General features: G+C 37.5%; 1 pseudogene; it reads left to right on the forward strand.

Annotated features, from left to right (window-relative positions):
- LOC109554009 (serine/arginine-rich splicing factor 3-like) overlaps positions 1-15,524 on the forward strand; it is a 179,691-nt pseudogene that overhangs the window by 16,063 nt on the left and 148,104 nt on the right.

Below are 15,524 nucleotides of genomic sequence, written 5' to 3' on the forward strand. Positions count from 1 at the left end.
CCTTTCTTCTCGTTATAAAGATGTCCTACATAATGTCTGACATTTAAAAATGAATTTAATAATATTGTGTTGAAATCGTAACTAGAATTATGCTATGGACTAGGATTCAACAGATTTCTTTCATGAGGTAAAAGCTAATAAATATTTTAGGTTTTGCAGGCCATATATGTTTGTTGTAACTATTGAAATCTGCTGTTATAGTACAAAAGCCATTCAGATCAGATCAGATCAGTCGCTCAGTCGTGTCCGACTCTTTGCAACCCCATGAATCACAGCACGCCAGGCCTCCCTGTCCATCACCAACTCCCGGAGTTCACTCAGACTCAGGTCCATCGAGTCAGTGATGCCATCCAGCCATCTCATCCTCTGTCATCCCATTCTCGTCTTGCCCCCAATCCCTCCCAGCATCAGAGTCTCTTCCAGTGAGTCAACTCTTGGCATGAGGTGGCCAAAGTACTGGAGTTTCAGCTTTAGCATCATTCCTTCCAAAGAAATCCCAGGGCTGATCTCCTTCAGAAGGGACTGGTTGGATCTCCTTGCAGTCCAAGGGACTCTCAAGAGTCTTCTCCAACACCACAGTTCAAAAGCGTCAATTCTTCGGCACTCAGCCTTCTTCACAGTCCAACTCTCACATCCATACATGACCACTGGAAAAACCATAGCCTTGACTAGACGAACCTTTGTTGGCAAAGGAATGTCTCTGCTTTTGAATATGCTATCTAGGTTGGTCAGAACTTTCCTTCCAAGGAGTAAGCATCTTTTAATTTCATGGGTGCAGTCACCATCTGCAGTGAGTTTTGAGCCCAGAAAAATAAAGTCTGACACTATTTCCACTGTTTCCCCATCTATTTCCCATGAAGTGATGGGACCGGATGCCATGATCTTTGTTTTCTGAATGTTGAGCTTTAGCCAACTTTTTCACTCTCCACTTTCACTTTCATCAAGAGGCTTTTTAGTTCCTCTTCACTTTCTGCCATAAGGGTGGTGTCATCTGCATATCTGAGGTTATTGATATTTCTCTGAGGATATTCATATTTGATATCAATGCAAAGAAATAGAGGAAAACAACAGAATGGGAAAGACTAGAGATCTCTTCAAGAAAATCAGAGATACCAAGGGAACATTTCATGCAAAGATGGGCTCGATAAAGAACAGAAATGGTATGGACCTAACAGAAGCAGAAGATATTAAGAAGAGATGGCAAGAATACACAGAAGAACTGTACAAAAAAGATCTTCATGACCCAAATAATCACGATGGTGTGATCACTGACCTAGAGGCAGACATCCTGGAATGTGAAGTCAAGTGGGCCTTAGAAAGCATCACTATGAACAAAGCTAGTGGAGGTGATGGAATTCCAGTTGAGCTATTCCAAATCCTGAAAGATGATGCTGTGAAAGTGCTGCACTCAATATGCCAGCAAATTTGGAAAACTCAGCAGTGGCCACAGGACTGGAAAAGGCCAGTTTTCATTCCAATCCCAAAGAAAGGCAATGCCAAAGAATGCTCAAACTACTGCACAATTGCACTCATCTCACACACTAGTCAAGTAATGCTCAAAATTCTCCAAGCCAGGCTTCAGCAATATGTGAACCGTGAACTTCCTGATGGTCAAGCTGGTTTTAGAAAAGGCAGAAGAACCAGAGATCAAATTGCCAACATCTGCTGGATCATGGAAAAAGCAAGAGAGTTCCAGAAAAACATCTATTTCTGCTTTATTGGCTATGCCAAAGCCTTTGACTGTGTGGATCACAATCAACTGTGGAAAATTCTGAAAGAGATGGGAATACCAGACCACCTGATCTGCCTCTTGAGAAATCTGTATGTAGATCAGGAAGCCACAGTTAGAATTGGACATGGAACAACAGATCAGATCAGATCACATCAGTTGCTCAGTCGTGTCCGACTCTTTGCGACAGGAATCGCAGCATGCCAGGCCTCCCTGTCCATCACCAACTCCTGGAGCTCACCCAGACCCACGCCCATCGAGTCAGTGATGCCATCCAGCCATCTCATCCTCTACTCCTTCTACTCCTTCTACTCCTTCTACTCCTTCTACTCCTGCCCCCAATCCCTCCCAGCATCAGAGTCTTTCCCAATGAGTCAACTCTTCGCATGAGGTGGCCAAAGTACTGGAGTTTCAGCTTTAGCATCATTCCTTTCAAAGAAATCCCAGGGCTGATCTCCTTCAGAATGGACAACAGACTGGTTCCAAATAGGAAAAGGTGTAGGTCAAGGCTATATATTGTCACCCTCTTTATTTAACTTATATGCAGAGTACAAAAGCCATTAGAGACCACACATAAAAAAATGAATGTAACTGCATTACAATAAAACTTTGTCTATGAACATAAGCACAGTCTTGCATTTGGTCCATGGCCTTTGTTTACCAATTCTTGCTATAGAATATCAGAATTTTTCATGAGTTTTCTTATGACTGTATGTTGAATGATTAATTGTTATGTAAAATATAGAGAACTACCCAGCTTTGAGAAATGCCAGAAAACCATGTGTGGCAACCCTCAATTATGAATGCTTTATGCGATATCTAAGGGGGAAAAAGCGATGAGAATTCAAATAGCCTAGAAGAGAAGAATTCAACTGAAATGGATTTTAACATGTTTGTTAAATGTAATCATTGAAGATAAGTCTGAAGATTATGCTTAAAGCCAGACCATTAGACAATCTTAAAGATAGAGAAATACGAACCTCAGAGATATAAACTGGCCCTAATAATGATGCATAATGAGCAATCAGAAAATATGAGCAGAATATTATAAATACTAGTCCCTCATACAAGTAGAGCTCAGCTGGACTTGACTGATATGGGCTGAGCTCAGCTGGGACCACCAGCTCTGCTCTCTCCATGTCTCACTCTCTTCCCAGCACAGTGGAATCTACTTTCATGTTCTCCCTATGCTGATGGCAAAGGTACAAAAGAGCAAGAGGCAGTACCAGCCTTATCCCGTTGAGTAAAAATTGCTGTACATTCTAAAGAAGAATAAATTAAATAAAGTTTCTGCCATTAAAAAAAAAAAAAGCAAAAACAGTTTTTTGACGAGGTCCCTGTTTGTCCTCATGTAGGATGCTGTGTTTGTGTGTGAGACAATAGTAGAAGTGAGTTCCATTTTTCTTTAATTTCTTAAAATTAGGATCAGTCTGAAGAAACATACATAAAGCTATGAAATAACTCAAATACGAAATATATTAAAATGTGAAGATGAAGAAAGGACATAGGGACCAAGAATGGAAATGAGAAGGACAAAAATGTCCTTAGCTACTTAAAGCACAAAAATCACTGAAAAAAGAAATTAGAATGTGGTTGAGGGGAAGCATTTATGGATGGTGGAAGAAATAGTCATCTATAGTCAAAAATTCAACATAAACCTGATTCTGGATTAATGACTGAAGTCAAAGTGGAAGAGTCATGTGGACTTTTGGGACCTTCTCATTCTCATTTCTATAAGAAAGTTTGAAATCAACTCTGCAGGAGTACGTATGGCAGCAGTTCTAAGAGTGGAGAGCACATAACTAACCATCGTGGTTCTGAGGCAATAGCTACTACGATTGTCACATAGACTTGACATTTTTGTCTTAAAGTGTATTTTATATTTTATTTCATAGTGTGTGTATCCATTTTAATCCAAAAGTAATGCTTTATTCTTTCACAAATAATAGATAAAATATTCCAGGAAGATGCAGTACATCTTTTCTATAGATTTGCCTATTCCCAGCACATTTCTTTGTCTTTATAGTTCGAGAAGAAAAATACTAGATGCTGTTTTGTTCCCTTTTTTTCTCTAAAAGTTCTATGAGACTGCAAGATGATAATTCTAGCTTCCAATGATAGGCTTGAGTGAAATATAAATTGATTATTTATCAAAGGATCAGTGACACTATGTACTTCTTTTTCCTAATATCTTTAAGAATTGTCCTTTAATAATACAAAGAAGGATAATCACAATCGAGTAGTAAAAGCAATCTTTCCAAATGCTTCCTTTTCCACACCATATCCTCTGATTATTCAAGCAATCATCTCTAACTCATACAACAAAGAGGTGCCTCTTTTATAAACTTTATCATGCTTGATTTTTAAAAATACATGAGTATATTCATGATGTATATCCCTTCAGACCAAGTATTAGTTTTACATTCTTTAATGTAAAACTTAATGTAAAAATTTGTGAACCTGTTATATAATACATGCTTAATACAGTGCCCTGGTACAAAATATGTGCTTAGCAAATATGTGTGATGAAATTAAAAAAAAAAAGTTACAGTTGATTACCTGAATTGGAATTGCTTATTCACTACCTTTTATTTATCTGGCTTTATTTTTCAGATACCTTTATCTTTAATCAAAAACTTACTAAAGTAACTTACACTTGTAAAAATTATCCAAGTTTGTTTATACATTAGTAATGTTGATATTGCCATCTCATATACTTAAGTAAAAAGTAAAAACAAATTAATTTTGTGTGGATTTTTATGTAGTTCCCTTTTTTGTTGCAGTTTTTTCTTTGATATATTCAAGTCTATTTGTTAGTGATATTGACTGATTATAAGCACATGGATTTTACATCTTTCAAGATACTTCATAAAAAAATGGGCAGGAAGAATCTCATGTCCAAAAATCTTTCACTTATAACACTACAGAATGAATAATAAAAGGAATTAGTGCCCTATTCAACTAATGCTATATGATCCCTATGATCACCTACCTCCATCTAATGCAACTGAATTTAACTGTATGAATAATTAGTCAAAAATGCAATATTTTAAAGCATAACAATATGAGATTTTAAGGAAAATCTTAGGGCTTTACTATCAATTAATGTAATTTTTCTATAACAAATGTAGTTAATAGAATATAATGTAAAAAAGGTAGACTCAATTAATGGCCATTCATGAACATGTTTATTAACTCATTTAAGAACTACTCAGTGTTTCTGTGTTAAACACATTCACTACTACCAGTTGCTCAAAAACCCAAATGATCAGTTCCTTGCTGTCAGTATAAAATCTAAAATGGAGAAATCCTTTTGACCCTCAACAAAATATAATTGGAAAAGAAAAAGCATAAAATTCTTTCACTCAAAAATTATTATTGACTGAGTGCCTACTATGTGCTGGCATGCAATACAGAGAAAGGAACCACTTGTAGGCACAAATAGGTCTTATAGATGACCTCAGCTGGAGTGAGCAATGTACAATATACAAATTCTCTTTTCCAGTTTGTGTTTTTTCAGGTACTCAGGCAGTATTTCCAATAATTAAAGGAGGGCAGGGGCAGCATTAGAAAAGGTTTACCATTAATCAAGCACAGTTCTTTCTAGGAAATATGTGTCATCCTTTGTCCATCGGTCATAGAGTTTTATATACGTACTGGTCATAGCCAGTACACAGAGGCGCCACCAGAACCAAAACAGACTCACAGTGGTAAGGACAAATTGCCTATCCCTTTCCCTTTGAGTGTCATGATCTTCCCTTTGAATGTCAGTTCTCTCTTATCCTGCATTAAAAAGAGAATCAAAGCTTGGCGATCTAATTTCTCCTCTCTCTTTTCTATTACTTTTATATACTCACTAAAATTATGACCTATTTACTTAAAAAATATTACATGTAACTGCTTCATTTTCACAGGGTTTTATTTTGGTTAAATTATTGTTTTACGATGTCCATTAAATTAGTCATTAGGCACTGAGTTCTAACTTTCAGAATTCAATTTTTAGAACTAATCATGAAAATTAATTGAATTAATTTTCTGAAAACTTGTAACAAATAAAAGGTCTATTATAACTGATATTCTATTTCATGATGTCACACTTTCATGAACCACATATAATTATAGGTATGATTATAAGAACTATGTGACAACCTTTTTATAATGACATATTAAGAATTGTGATGAAGCAAAATTATTTAGAGAGAAGTCTTAAAAAGTGAATTTACATTAATACTAATTTTTATTTGGTTTGGTTCTATGCTTATTCCATAACTTTCTGATCATCCGGTGGTTTTTTTCCAGATTAATACAATTTTTTTAACTCATTTTATTTTTAAGATAATATGAGATTTAAGAATTAGTGTTATAGTCTTTTATCTATTACTAATTACATTTGAAATTTTATGTCCATATTAAGCCCTTTCTGGCCCTCATCGAGTGGCACTAGTTGTAAAGAACCTGCCTGCCAATGCAGGAGACAGATGCAAGTTTAATCCCTGGCTTGGGAACATCCCCTGGAGGAGGGCATTGCAATGCACTCCAATATTCTTGCCTGGAGAATCCCATGGACAGAGGAGTATGGAGGGCTATAGTCCATAGGGTAGCAAGAGTCAGACACAACTGAAGTGACTTAGCAGGCATGCATCTCTGCCGTTATTTGTTGGAGTGCCCCTGATACAGTGTTATATTCACTCCTACAAATGCTTGTTGAGAGACATCCCCCAACTGTCCGTCCAGTGGTTAAGAATCCAGGCATCCACTGCAGGAGACGCTGATTTAGGAAGTAAGATTCTGCATGCCAGCACAGTGCAGCCAAAAAAAAAAAGAACACAAATGTCTGTTGAGCACAGCCATGTGTCAGCTAAGGAAACAACAGTGTCTGAAACAGAGACAGCCCTCCTCTGAGGGAGTTACCACTCTGGGTCCTTTGCCCCTGCTGACATTCAGAATGAAGTTAAATCTGGAGAAACACAACTCCAGCATACAGCTCTCAGTGAAACTTGGCCTGGTGACAACTTGGGCTTCAGTATCTTAAAGATGTTTATGAAGGCAACATAATTGGTAGCATTTGAGGTAACTACCGGTGGAAGCATCCCACTTTCTCATGAAAATGATCATCATGGAATCTCATCAGTGCTGGCTTTGCAGCTTTGTTGGATTGTCTTCTTTCTTGTGTCACTTGTAAGCTTACAGAGCTGAGGAAGAAGGTTAATCATTACTATTACTCTAGAGAACAAAGGGAGGGAAGATAGAGAGACGAAGGGAGGGAGAAAGATGAAGGGAAGAAGAAGAAAAAGATGGCTTCAACTTTTTGGAAATCTGGTGATGCTCCATTGTTTATATGATTCTTAAAAAGTTCATACATCATCGGTATCATTCACATTTTCCTTCCTTGGGTTATTTTTTTCTATTTGTGACATAAAGCAGATTTTGCTGTGAGTGCTATTAAGACAGTTAACATAAAGATTACTGAAATTGTCAAGGTTAAAAAATGTGTCCAGGAAGCTCAAAAGACTGAACAGATATACTGTCCAGTAGCTTCTTTATAGTACCAACTCCTCAGTCTCAGTCAATGGTGGGAGAGTAATTCTGCAATCAGTGTCTCAACTGACCCACTCCAGTTTTTTTCATGAACTGCCTTGACTACATTTACGGGTGCTTGCCCATTATACCTCCAGGACATTTGCACATTCAGATCATCTACCAGACATGCTCTTTTTTCTCTTCTTCAATCAGTAGTAATTAATAGCTTTAATTACTAATTAATTAATTAATCAAATTAATTTTCTTCTTCAATCACTAGTAATTAATACCTTTAATTTCAGCCCAAATAGCACATTCCTTCCATTACCCTTCCTCAATCTCCTTGAAGAAATCAAATTTCCCTACCATAACCTAGAATGCTATGTATTGTAACATTTTAAAGCAGTCATGTTTCTAATTTTACAATTCCAATGTGACTTTTTTTAAAGTTTGGCTTTCTCTTTGGTTTATAAACTTTACATATAGAAGAGAATATTTTATTCTTTCTACCATGCTTGACTAAAATGCAACCACAAAAATATTTTTTAAATATGTAAATAAATCATCTGGAAAGGTAGCATAATAGCAGACTTGAGGGTGCCAAATGTAGCCAACTCATAAATTTGTACAAAGTAATCTCTGTTTATTCTCAGAAAATAACATTAATTTCTATTTCTTTACATAACTATTTATCCAGTGTAGTTTTTATGGACTAATCATATATTTTTTAATATGAAGAAAGATAGAACTAAATAAACATAATTAAAGCTCACTTTTAACTTCATTGTGATAATTTTTTTGGTAACAGTTGGGTTCTATCATCCTGAAATGTATTATCCTTCAGAATTTAGCAAAATAATGTTTATTAGAAGTGATTTAAACATCTGTGTAAGTCTCTCTAGACCCCAAGGACATCTCAACATTCCTCTTATTGCAAAAGCCCAGATATAAAGAACTCAAACCTACTAAGCAATAAAATTGACTTATATTTTTTAAAATAATACTTCTAAATATTATTTTTCCCAAAGGATATTTTTGCTCAACATAAATATACAAAGAACATGAGCAGGAACCGAACGTCACCCCACCAAAATCCTCATTTTTTGTCGGTTATGTCAGGAAGATCTAGAGAGTTAGAATCACAGAAGCTCAGAATAAGTCAGCTCACAGTTCCCTTTTTTGGTACAGTCAAGAGCCATGCCAGTGATGACTGCGCTTGCTAAATGTGTCTTATGAAATTGTTGCTCTGGAGGGGAAAACTAGGATGAAATGGTAGCACAATTGGTAATGAATCTCAAAGAATGTTTCATTATTCCAAGTTGTTTTGTGGCCTGAAGCTAAGAAATGAACACACAAATACAAAGGGGATTTTTGTGACAGATCTTATATTTCTCATGTCACTGAGATCTAATAAATTGATAATTATAAATTTAAGTCATTATAAAAATGTAGTTTTAAAAATGTTATTACCTTTATTTAAATATGTTCTATAGATTATATCATAATTTTTAGGCATATTATCTCCCCAAGAGCAAAATGATAATGATTGATCTAAAGAATTGTCATCTTCACTATAAATCTTACCTCTGAAGTTAAACAGAGATGAACCTAGATTTGAGCATTGCGTCCAAAAAGGCAGAGAATTTTGCCAGCTGAAAACATGCCTGGGATTTACACAACATTCCTCACTAAGACCTATAGGGCTTATTTGACTTATATTAAACAAGCGTACAAAGAACCAAGGAACATACACTTGCGTGACATCTATGGTGCCGTGACTTGGGTTTAACCCGGCTGAAACAACCTCCCCACGGAAGAGGCCAAGCACAGCAGGAGCCCAACTCAGCGAAGCTCCCACGCTAGAAGCAGAAGGCGAAGAAACCCAGCGCAGGGGAAGTCCCATCGTGCTGGAAACCAGGACAGCGAAAAAGGAACTCAGCAGAAAGCTCAGGCGGCCCAGTCTCAGATTCCAGAAGACCTCCGGTTAAGGTAAGAGGTCCTCGCTCCTATGGCTGGAGGGACCTTTACAATCTCTCGTTTCTTGTTTCCTCGAGGGGGCACAACTGAGAGACTGTGGAGAGGCTACTCCTCAGCATGTCCCAAAGGCGCTATGTGCTGAGCCCCAGTAGCTCTTACCCAAGCCGGTGGGGGCTCTTCTGTCCTTTCTCTTCTCTGTGCCTAGGATCAGACCAATGAAACTGTGAGCACTGGTCAGATATTTAGCAAATTTTCTGGCGGGCTATGAAGGGGATTCAGAGAAGGCAATGGAACCCCACTCCAGTACTCTTGCCTGGAAAATGCCATGGATGGAGGAGCCTGGTGGGCTGCAGTCCATGGGGTCGCTAAGAGTCGGACACGATTGAGCAACTTCACTTCGCTTAAACAAGCGTACAAGTAAATCTCTATTTTTAAGTTATCACTGTGACACCATGTACCAATATTTTTTTTTAATGATGTATTTAAAATGATATATTTTCCATTGTAAACAGCTGGAACAAAAGTGTGCTGTTTGCATTTGTAGCTTCCTTCCCCAAAGAAACCCATATTAACAATGTAATAAATATTCTACCAGAATTTTTTCTACACACACACAGACTTTTACAGATGCTATACTTATTTTCTAAACTCATATTACATATTGTTATGCAAATGAATTTTCATTTAGTACACAGGAAAAACCTGGAATGTTAGGTCTGAATCAAGGTAAACTGAATGTGGTCAAGCAGGAGATGGCAAGAGTGAGCATCAACATTCTAGAAATCAGTGAACTAAAACGAATCAGAATGGCAGATTTTAACTCAGATGATCATTATATCTACTACTGTGGGCAAGAATCCCTTAGAAGAAATGAAGTTTCCCTCATAGTCAACAAAAGTGTCTGAAATGCAGAACTTGGGTGCCATCTCAAAGATGACAGAATGATCTTGGTTCATTTCCAAGGCAATCCATTCAGTATCACAGTAATCCAAGTCTATGCCCCAACCACTAAAGCCAAAGAAGCTGAAGTTGAGAGGTTCTATGAACAAGACCTTCTAGAACTAACACCAATATATATATTTTCATCATAACGGATTGGAATGCAAAAGTAGGAAGTCAGATACCTGGAGTAATGGCAGGTTTGGCCTTGCAGTACAAAATGAAGCAGGACAAAGGCTCACAGAGTTTTGCCAAGAGAATACACTGGTCATAGCAAACACCCTCTTCCAACAACACTAGAAACAACTCCACACATGGGCATTACCATCTGGTTAACACCAAAATCATATTGACCATATTCTTTGTAGCCGAAGATGGAGAGACTTATAGAGTCTGCAAAAAACAAGACCTAGAGCTGACTATGGCTTAGATCATGAGCTCCTTATTGCAAAATTCAGGCTTAAATGAAAGAAAGTAGGAAAAAACACTAGACCATTCAGGTACCACCTAAATCAAATCCCTTATGATTATGAAAGTGAAAGTGGCAAATAGATTCAAGAGTGTAGATCTGATAGAGGGCATAGAACCGTAGATGAAGGTTCATAACATTGTACAGGAGGTGGTGAGCAAAACCATCTCAAAGAAAAAGAAATGCAAGAAGGCACAATGGTTGTCTGAGGAGGTCTTACAGATTGCTGAGAAAAAAGAAGTGAAAGGCAAAGGAGAAAGGGAAATGCCAAGTTCAAATGAATAGCAAGGAGAGACAAGAAAGCTTTCTTATATGAACAGGGCACAGAAATCGAGGAAAACAATAGAATGAAAAAGGCAAGAGATCAATTCAAGAAAATTGGAGATGCCAAGGGAAAATTTTTTACAAAGATGGGCACAATAAAGGACAGAAATGGCAAGGACCTAACAGAAGCAGAAGAAATTAGGAAGAGGTGGCAAGAATACACAGAAGAACTAAACAAAAAGGTCTTAATAACCCAGATAACTACAATGGTGTGATCACTCACCAGATGATGCTGTTAAAGTGCTGGACTGAATATGCCAGCAAATTTGGAAAACTTAACAGTTTTGGAAAAAGTCAAGTTTCATTTCAATCCTAAAGAAGGGCAATGCCAAAGAATGTTCAACAATTGCACTCATTTGACATGCTAGCAAGAATGCTCAAAGTCCTTCAAGCTAGGTTTCAGCAGTACATGAACTGAGAACTTCCAGATATACAAGCTGGATTTAGAAAAGGCAGAGGAATCAGAGATCAAATTGCACCATCCTTTGGATCATAGAAAAAGCAAGAGAATTCCAGAAAAACATTTACTTATGCTTCATTTACTCCGCTAAAGCCTTTGACTGTGTGGATCACAACAAACTGTGGAAAATTCTGAAAGAGATGGGAATACCGTACTGTCTTACTTGCCTCCTGAGAAATCTGTATGCAGGAAAAGAAGCAACAGTTAGAACAGGACATGGAACAACAGACTGGTTAAAAATTGGGAAAGGAGTACATCAGGGCTGTATGTCGGTACATCAGGAGATCAGTCCTGGGTGTTCATTGGTAGGACTGATGTTGAAGCTGAAACTCCATTACTTTGGCCACCTCATGTGAAGAGCTAACTCATTTGAAAATACCCTGATGCTGGGAAAGATTGAGGGCAGGAGGAGAAGGGGATGGCAGAGGATGAGATGGTTGGATGGCATCACCGACTCAATGAACATGGGTTTGGGTGGACTCCGGGAGTTGGTGATGGACAGGGAGGCCTGGCGTGCTGCAGTCCATGGGGTCGCAAAGAGTTGGACATGACTGAGTGACTGAACTGAACTGAACTGCTTATTTAACTTATATGCAGAGTACATCATGCAAAATGCTGGACTGGATGAATCCCAAGCTAGAATCAAGAGTGCTGGGAGAAATACCAACAACTTCAGATTAATATGGATGATACCACGCTAATGGCAGAGAGAGAAGAGGAACTAAGGGGCCTCTTGATGAAAATGAAAGAGGAGAGTGAAAAAGCTGGCTGAAAACTAGACATTCCAAAAACTAACATCATGGCAACTGGTCCCATCACCCCATGGCAAATAGATGAGGAAAAAGTAGAAACAGTGACAGAGTTTATTTTCTTGGGCTCAAAACTCACTGTAGACAGTGACTGCAGTCATGAAATTAAAAAGATACTTGCTTCTTGGAAGAAAAGCTATGACAAAGCTAGTGAAAGTGTTAGTCGCTTGGTCATGTCCAACTCTGTGACCCCATGCACTGCAGACCTTCAGGCTCCTCTGGCCATGGAATTCTCTAGGCAATAATACTAGAGTGAGTTGCCATCCCCTTCTCCAGGGCATCTTCCTGATGCAGGGGTTTAATCTGGGTCTCCTGCATTGCAGTTAGATTTTCTACCATCTGGGCCACCAGGGAAGTCCATGAGAAACCTAAACAGCATATTAAAAAGCTGAGACATCACTCTGGCAAGAGAAGTCATATACAGTTTTTCCACTGGTCATGTACAGATGTGAGAGTTGGACCACGAAAAAACTGACTGCTGAAGAACTGATGCTTTTGAACTGTGATGTTGGAGAAGACTTGAAAGTCCCTTGGACTGCAAGGAGATCAAACCAGTCATCATATAGGAAATCAATCCTTAATATTCATTGGCAGAACTGATGCTGAAGCTGAAGATCCAATAATTTGGCCACCTGATGTGTAGAGCCAACTTATTGAAAAAGATCCTGATGCTGGTAAAAACTGAGGGCGAGAAGAGAAGAGGGCAACAGAGGATGAGGTGGTTGGATGATATCATCAACTCAATGGACATGAATTTTGAAGAAACTCAGGAAGATAGTGAAGGACAGGGAAGCGTGGTGTGCTGCCATCCATGGGTTCACAGAGTAGGACATGACTGAGCAACTTGAGCAACAACAGAACAGTATTACTTTCAGAATAATGATATGTGGAAAATAAGCAATTCTAGATTTCTCGGTATATGTTTGAAGTCTTTCCCATGATTTCCATACATTTTTTTCCCCCCAAGACTTGAAATTCAATTCATATAAAGTGAGAGAAAATGTTCTCTGGAGACTCAATTCATTTATTTTCCTTTGTGAAGAATCTGATGCTAAAATTAGCTCTGCTATAGTTTTGATGTTCTACTCTCTCTTTTGAGAATAAAGTATGAAAATGCATATATAAATATGGAATTCTTGATAAAATTAACTTTCCTCATTTAGTTTCCTTATACAGTAATTTTTAAGCCTCAACTTCCATTTAACTTTCATTCAGTTTAATTTAATATAAAGTTAATTTCTGTGTTTTAGCATAATAAATCACTTAATAAGTATTAGATAATTGGCTGGACCCTGTAGGTATTGTGGGGAGATTTATAGTGAGTAACCTGTTGAATTCTGTAAATTCTTTAATTGTTTGGTTTTTGAAAACTTTGCCCGCCTTTCTAAAGTAATTCATCCTTTTGGAAACTTTTTATTCAAGTTTCTTCAAGTAATAAATAATATGAAATCTTGTTATTTATAAATTAAGTAATAAATCACCAAATTTTTAAAGTTTCCACTCAACATGAATTCTATGAGGGCTGTTCACCACCATGGACATTGTATGAACAATGTCAATAGGCCACAGGCCACCTGAATGTGAAATCGACCTCCATCGCTTAACAGATCCAATTTCAGCTGCTCAGACTCTCCTGTACCTTAGTTCTGTCATCCATAAAATAGACAACTGCAACTACTACAGAGGTTTTGTATAAATTAAAAGAATTAGTAATCATAAAGAATTGAGAATAATACCTGAGATCAAGAAAACATTACGTATTAAGTGTAATTTTTATTCCGAGAGTTTACATTTTCCCCTCTGTCATTATGACCATTGTTCTAGCAATGGTCAGCTTTGATCATCCTTAACATTTATCAAATATTTGCTATGTCACAGATATTCTGCAAGTGATTTACGTGTATAATAATAACCCATTGACTCTGCACAGATATATTTGAGATCTATGTTATTACTATGACTGCTTTACAGCTTAAAAGAAAAACAGTTTAGCACATGAGATTTTGAGAGATTCAACAATGAACTATAACCTCCAACTTGTAGGTAGAAAATCAAGGATTTGTATCCAGATCATAACCACAAGGTTTAACCAGGTACAGGGCTTTCTACCATGAGATCTATTGATAAAATTTCCCCAAGCTTTGACTTATTTATTCTTAGTTTCCCTTTTCCCAGATACCATCCTCTTTTTTTGGTGATGCTGAACTTAAGCCATTTTGTTAAATCTTGTCTTGCTGTTATCTCTCAACCTCCTGGGAGTTCCTTTCCACCACTTCTTCATGGACATCACTTTCACTTCTTCTCTGGTTTCCTCCCTTACCACTCACACTTTTCTTTGTTCCCATAGTTCCCTGGTATTTTTAAGTCAATTGGCCACTTTCACCTGGTCAGTGGAAAATTCTTTCTATGATCATAAAAGGCTAGGCTCCTTTCCTTTGCAATCAATTCCACTGAGAAAATTTCCAGACATTCCCAGGCTCTGTGATGAAGGAATTTGTGTGTTATAAAACCCCGATTCACTTCTAAGAAACATTCCCCCTGACTGTGAATAAGCCTGTTCCTTACACTTGGACACTTATTTGGCTTCCTCTTACATCTGGGCAGATTACTAGTCTTCCATGTCTATGTGGCTCTATCTCTTTCCTCCCGTGATGTCAGGACAGCCTTTACCTGCCAACTTTGTTATACAATCCAGTGTTTGAGTTACCCGACTCTCAGCCTCTATAGCTTCATCACTATTTCGTCAGATGGTGTACAAAGCAATGCAGTCAGTGGGGAGAAAAAGAACTGTGGCTTCAGTGTATATATATTTTCCAGCTTTACTTATAAAATATCTTTAGAGAGATTGCAAAAATATATGTACTGTGTCCATGTTTAGTCTCAGTTGTGTCTGACTCTTTTGCAACCCCATGGGCTGTACCTCACGAGACTTCTTTATGCATGGGATTTTCCAGGCAAGAATACGGGAGTGGGTTGCCATTTCCTTCTCCAATATGTGTATTACCATGCTATTAAAATATATTTGAAAATCTTGAAAATGGCAAAAAAGAAGCAGAGTATTAACAATATCCATGTTATGATTTATACATGTGAAATCATGTAAAAAATCTTTCACTGAACATGAATCCCACTCAATGATTAATCATGTATGTGTTTATGTCTATGTGATATATATGGGTGTTATATATCAGCCCATGAATATTTTCTTTTCTTAGAATAAAGCAGAAGTGATTCATTATGTATATTCTACAGAGAGATCATAGAATAAAGGCCTTACTTAGACAATGTGTGAAAATA

This window comes from Bos indicus, chromosome 29 (genome assembly GCF_029378745.1).
Source record: "Bos indicus isolate NIAB-ARS_2022 breed Sahiwal x Tharparkar chromosome 29, NIAB-ARS_B.indTharparkar_mat_pri_1.0, whole genome shotgun sequence".
NCBI classification, from domain to species: Eukaryota; Metazoa; Chordata; class Mammalia; order Artiodactyla; family Bovidae; genus Bos; species Bos indicus.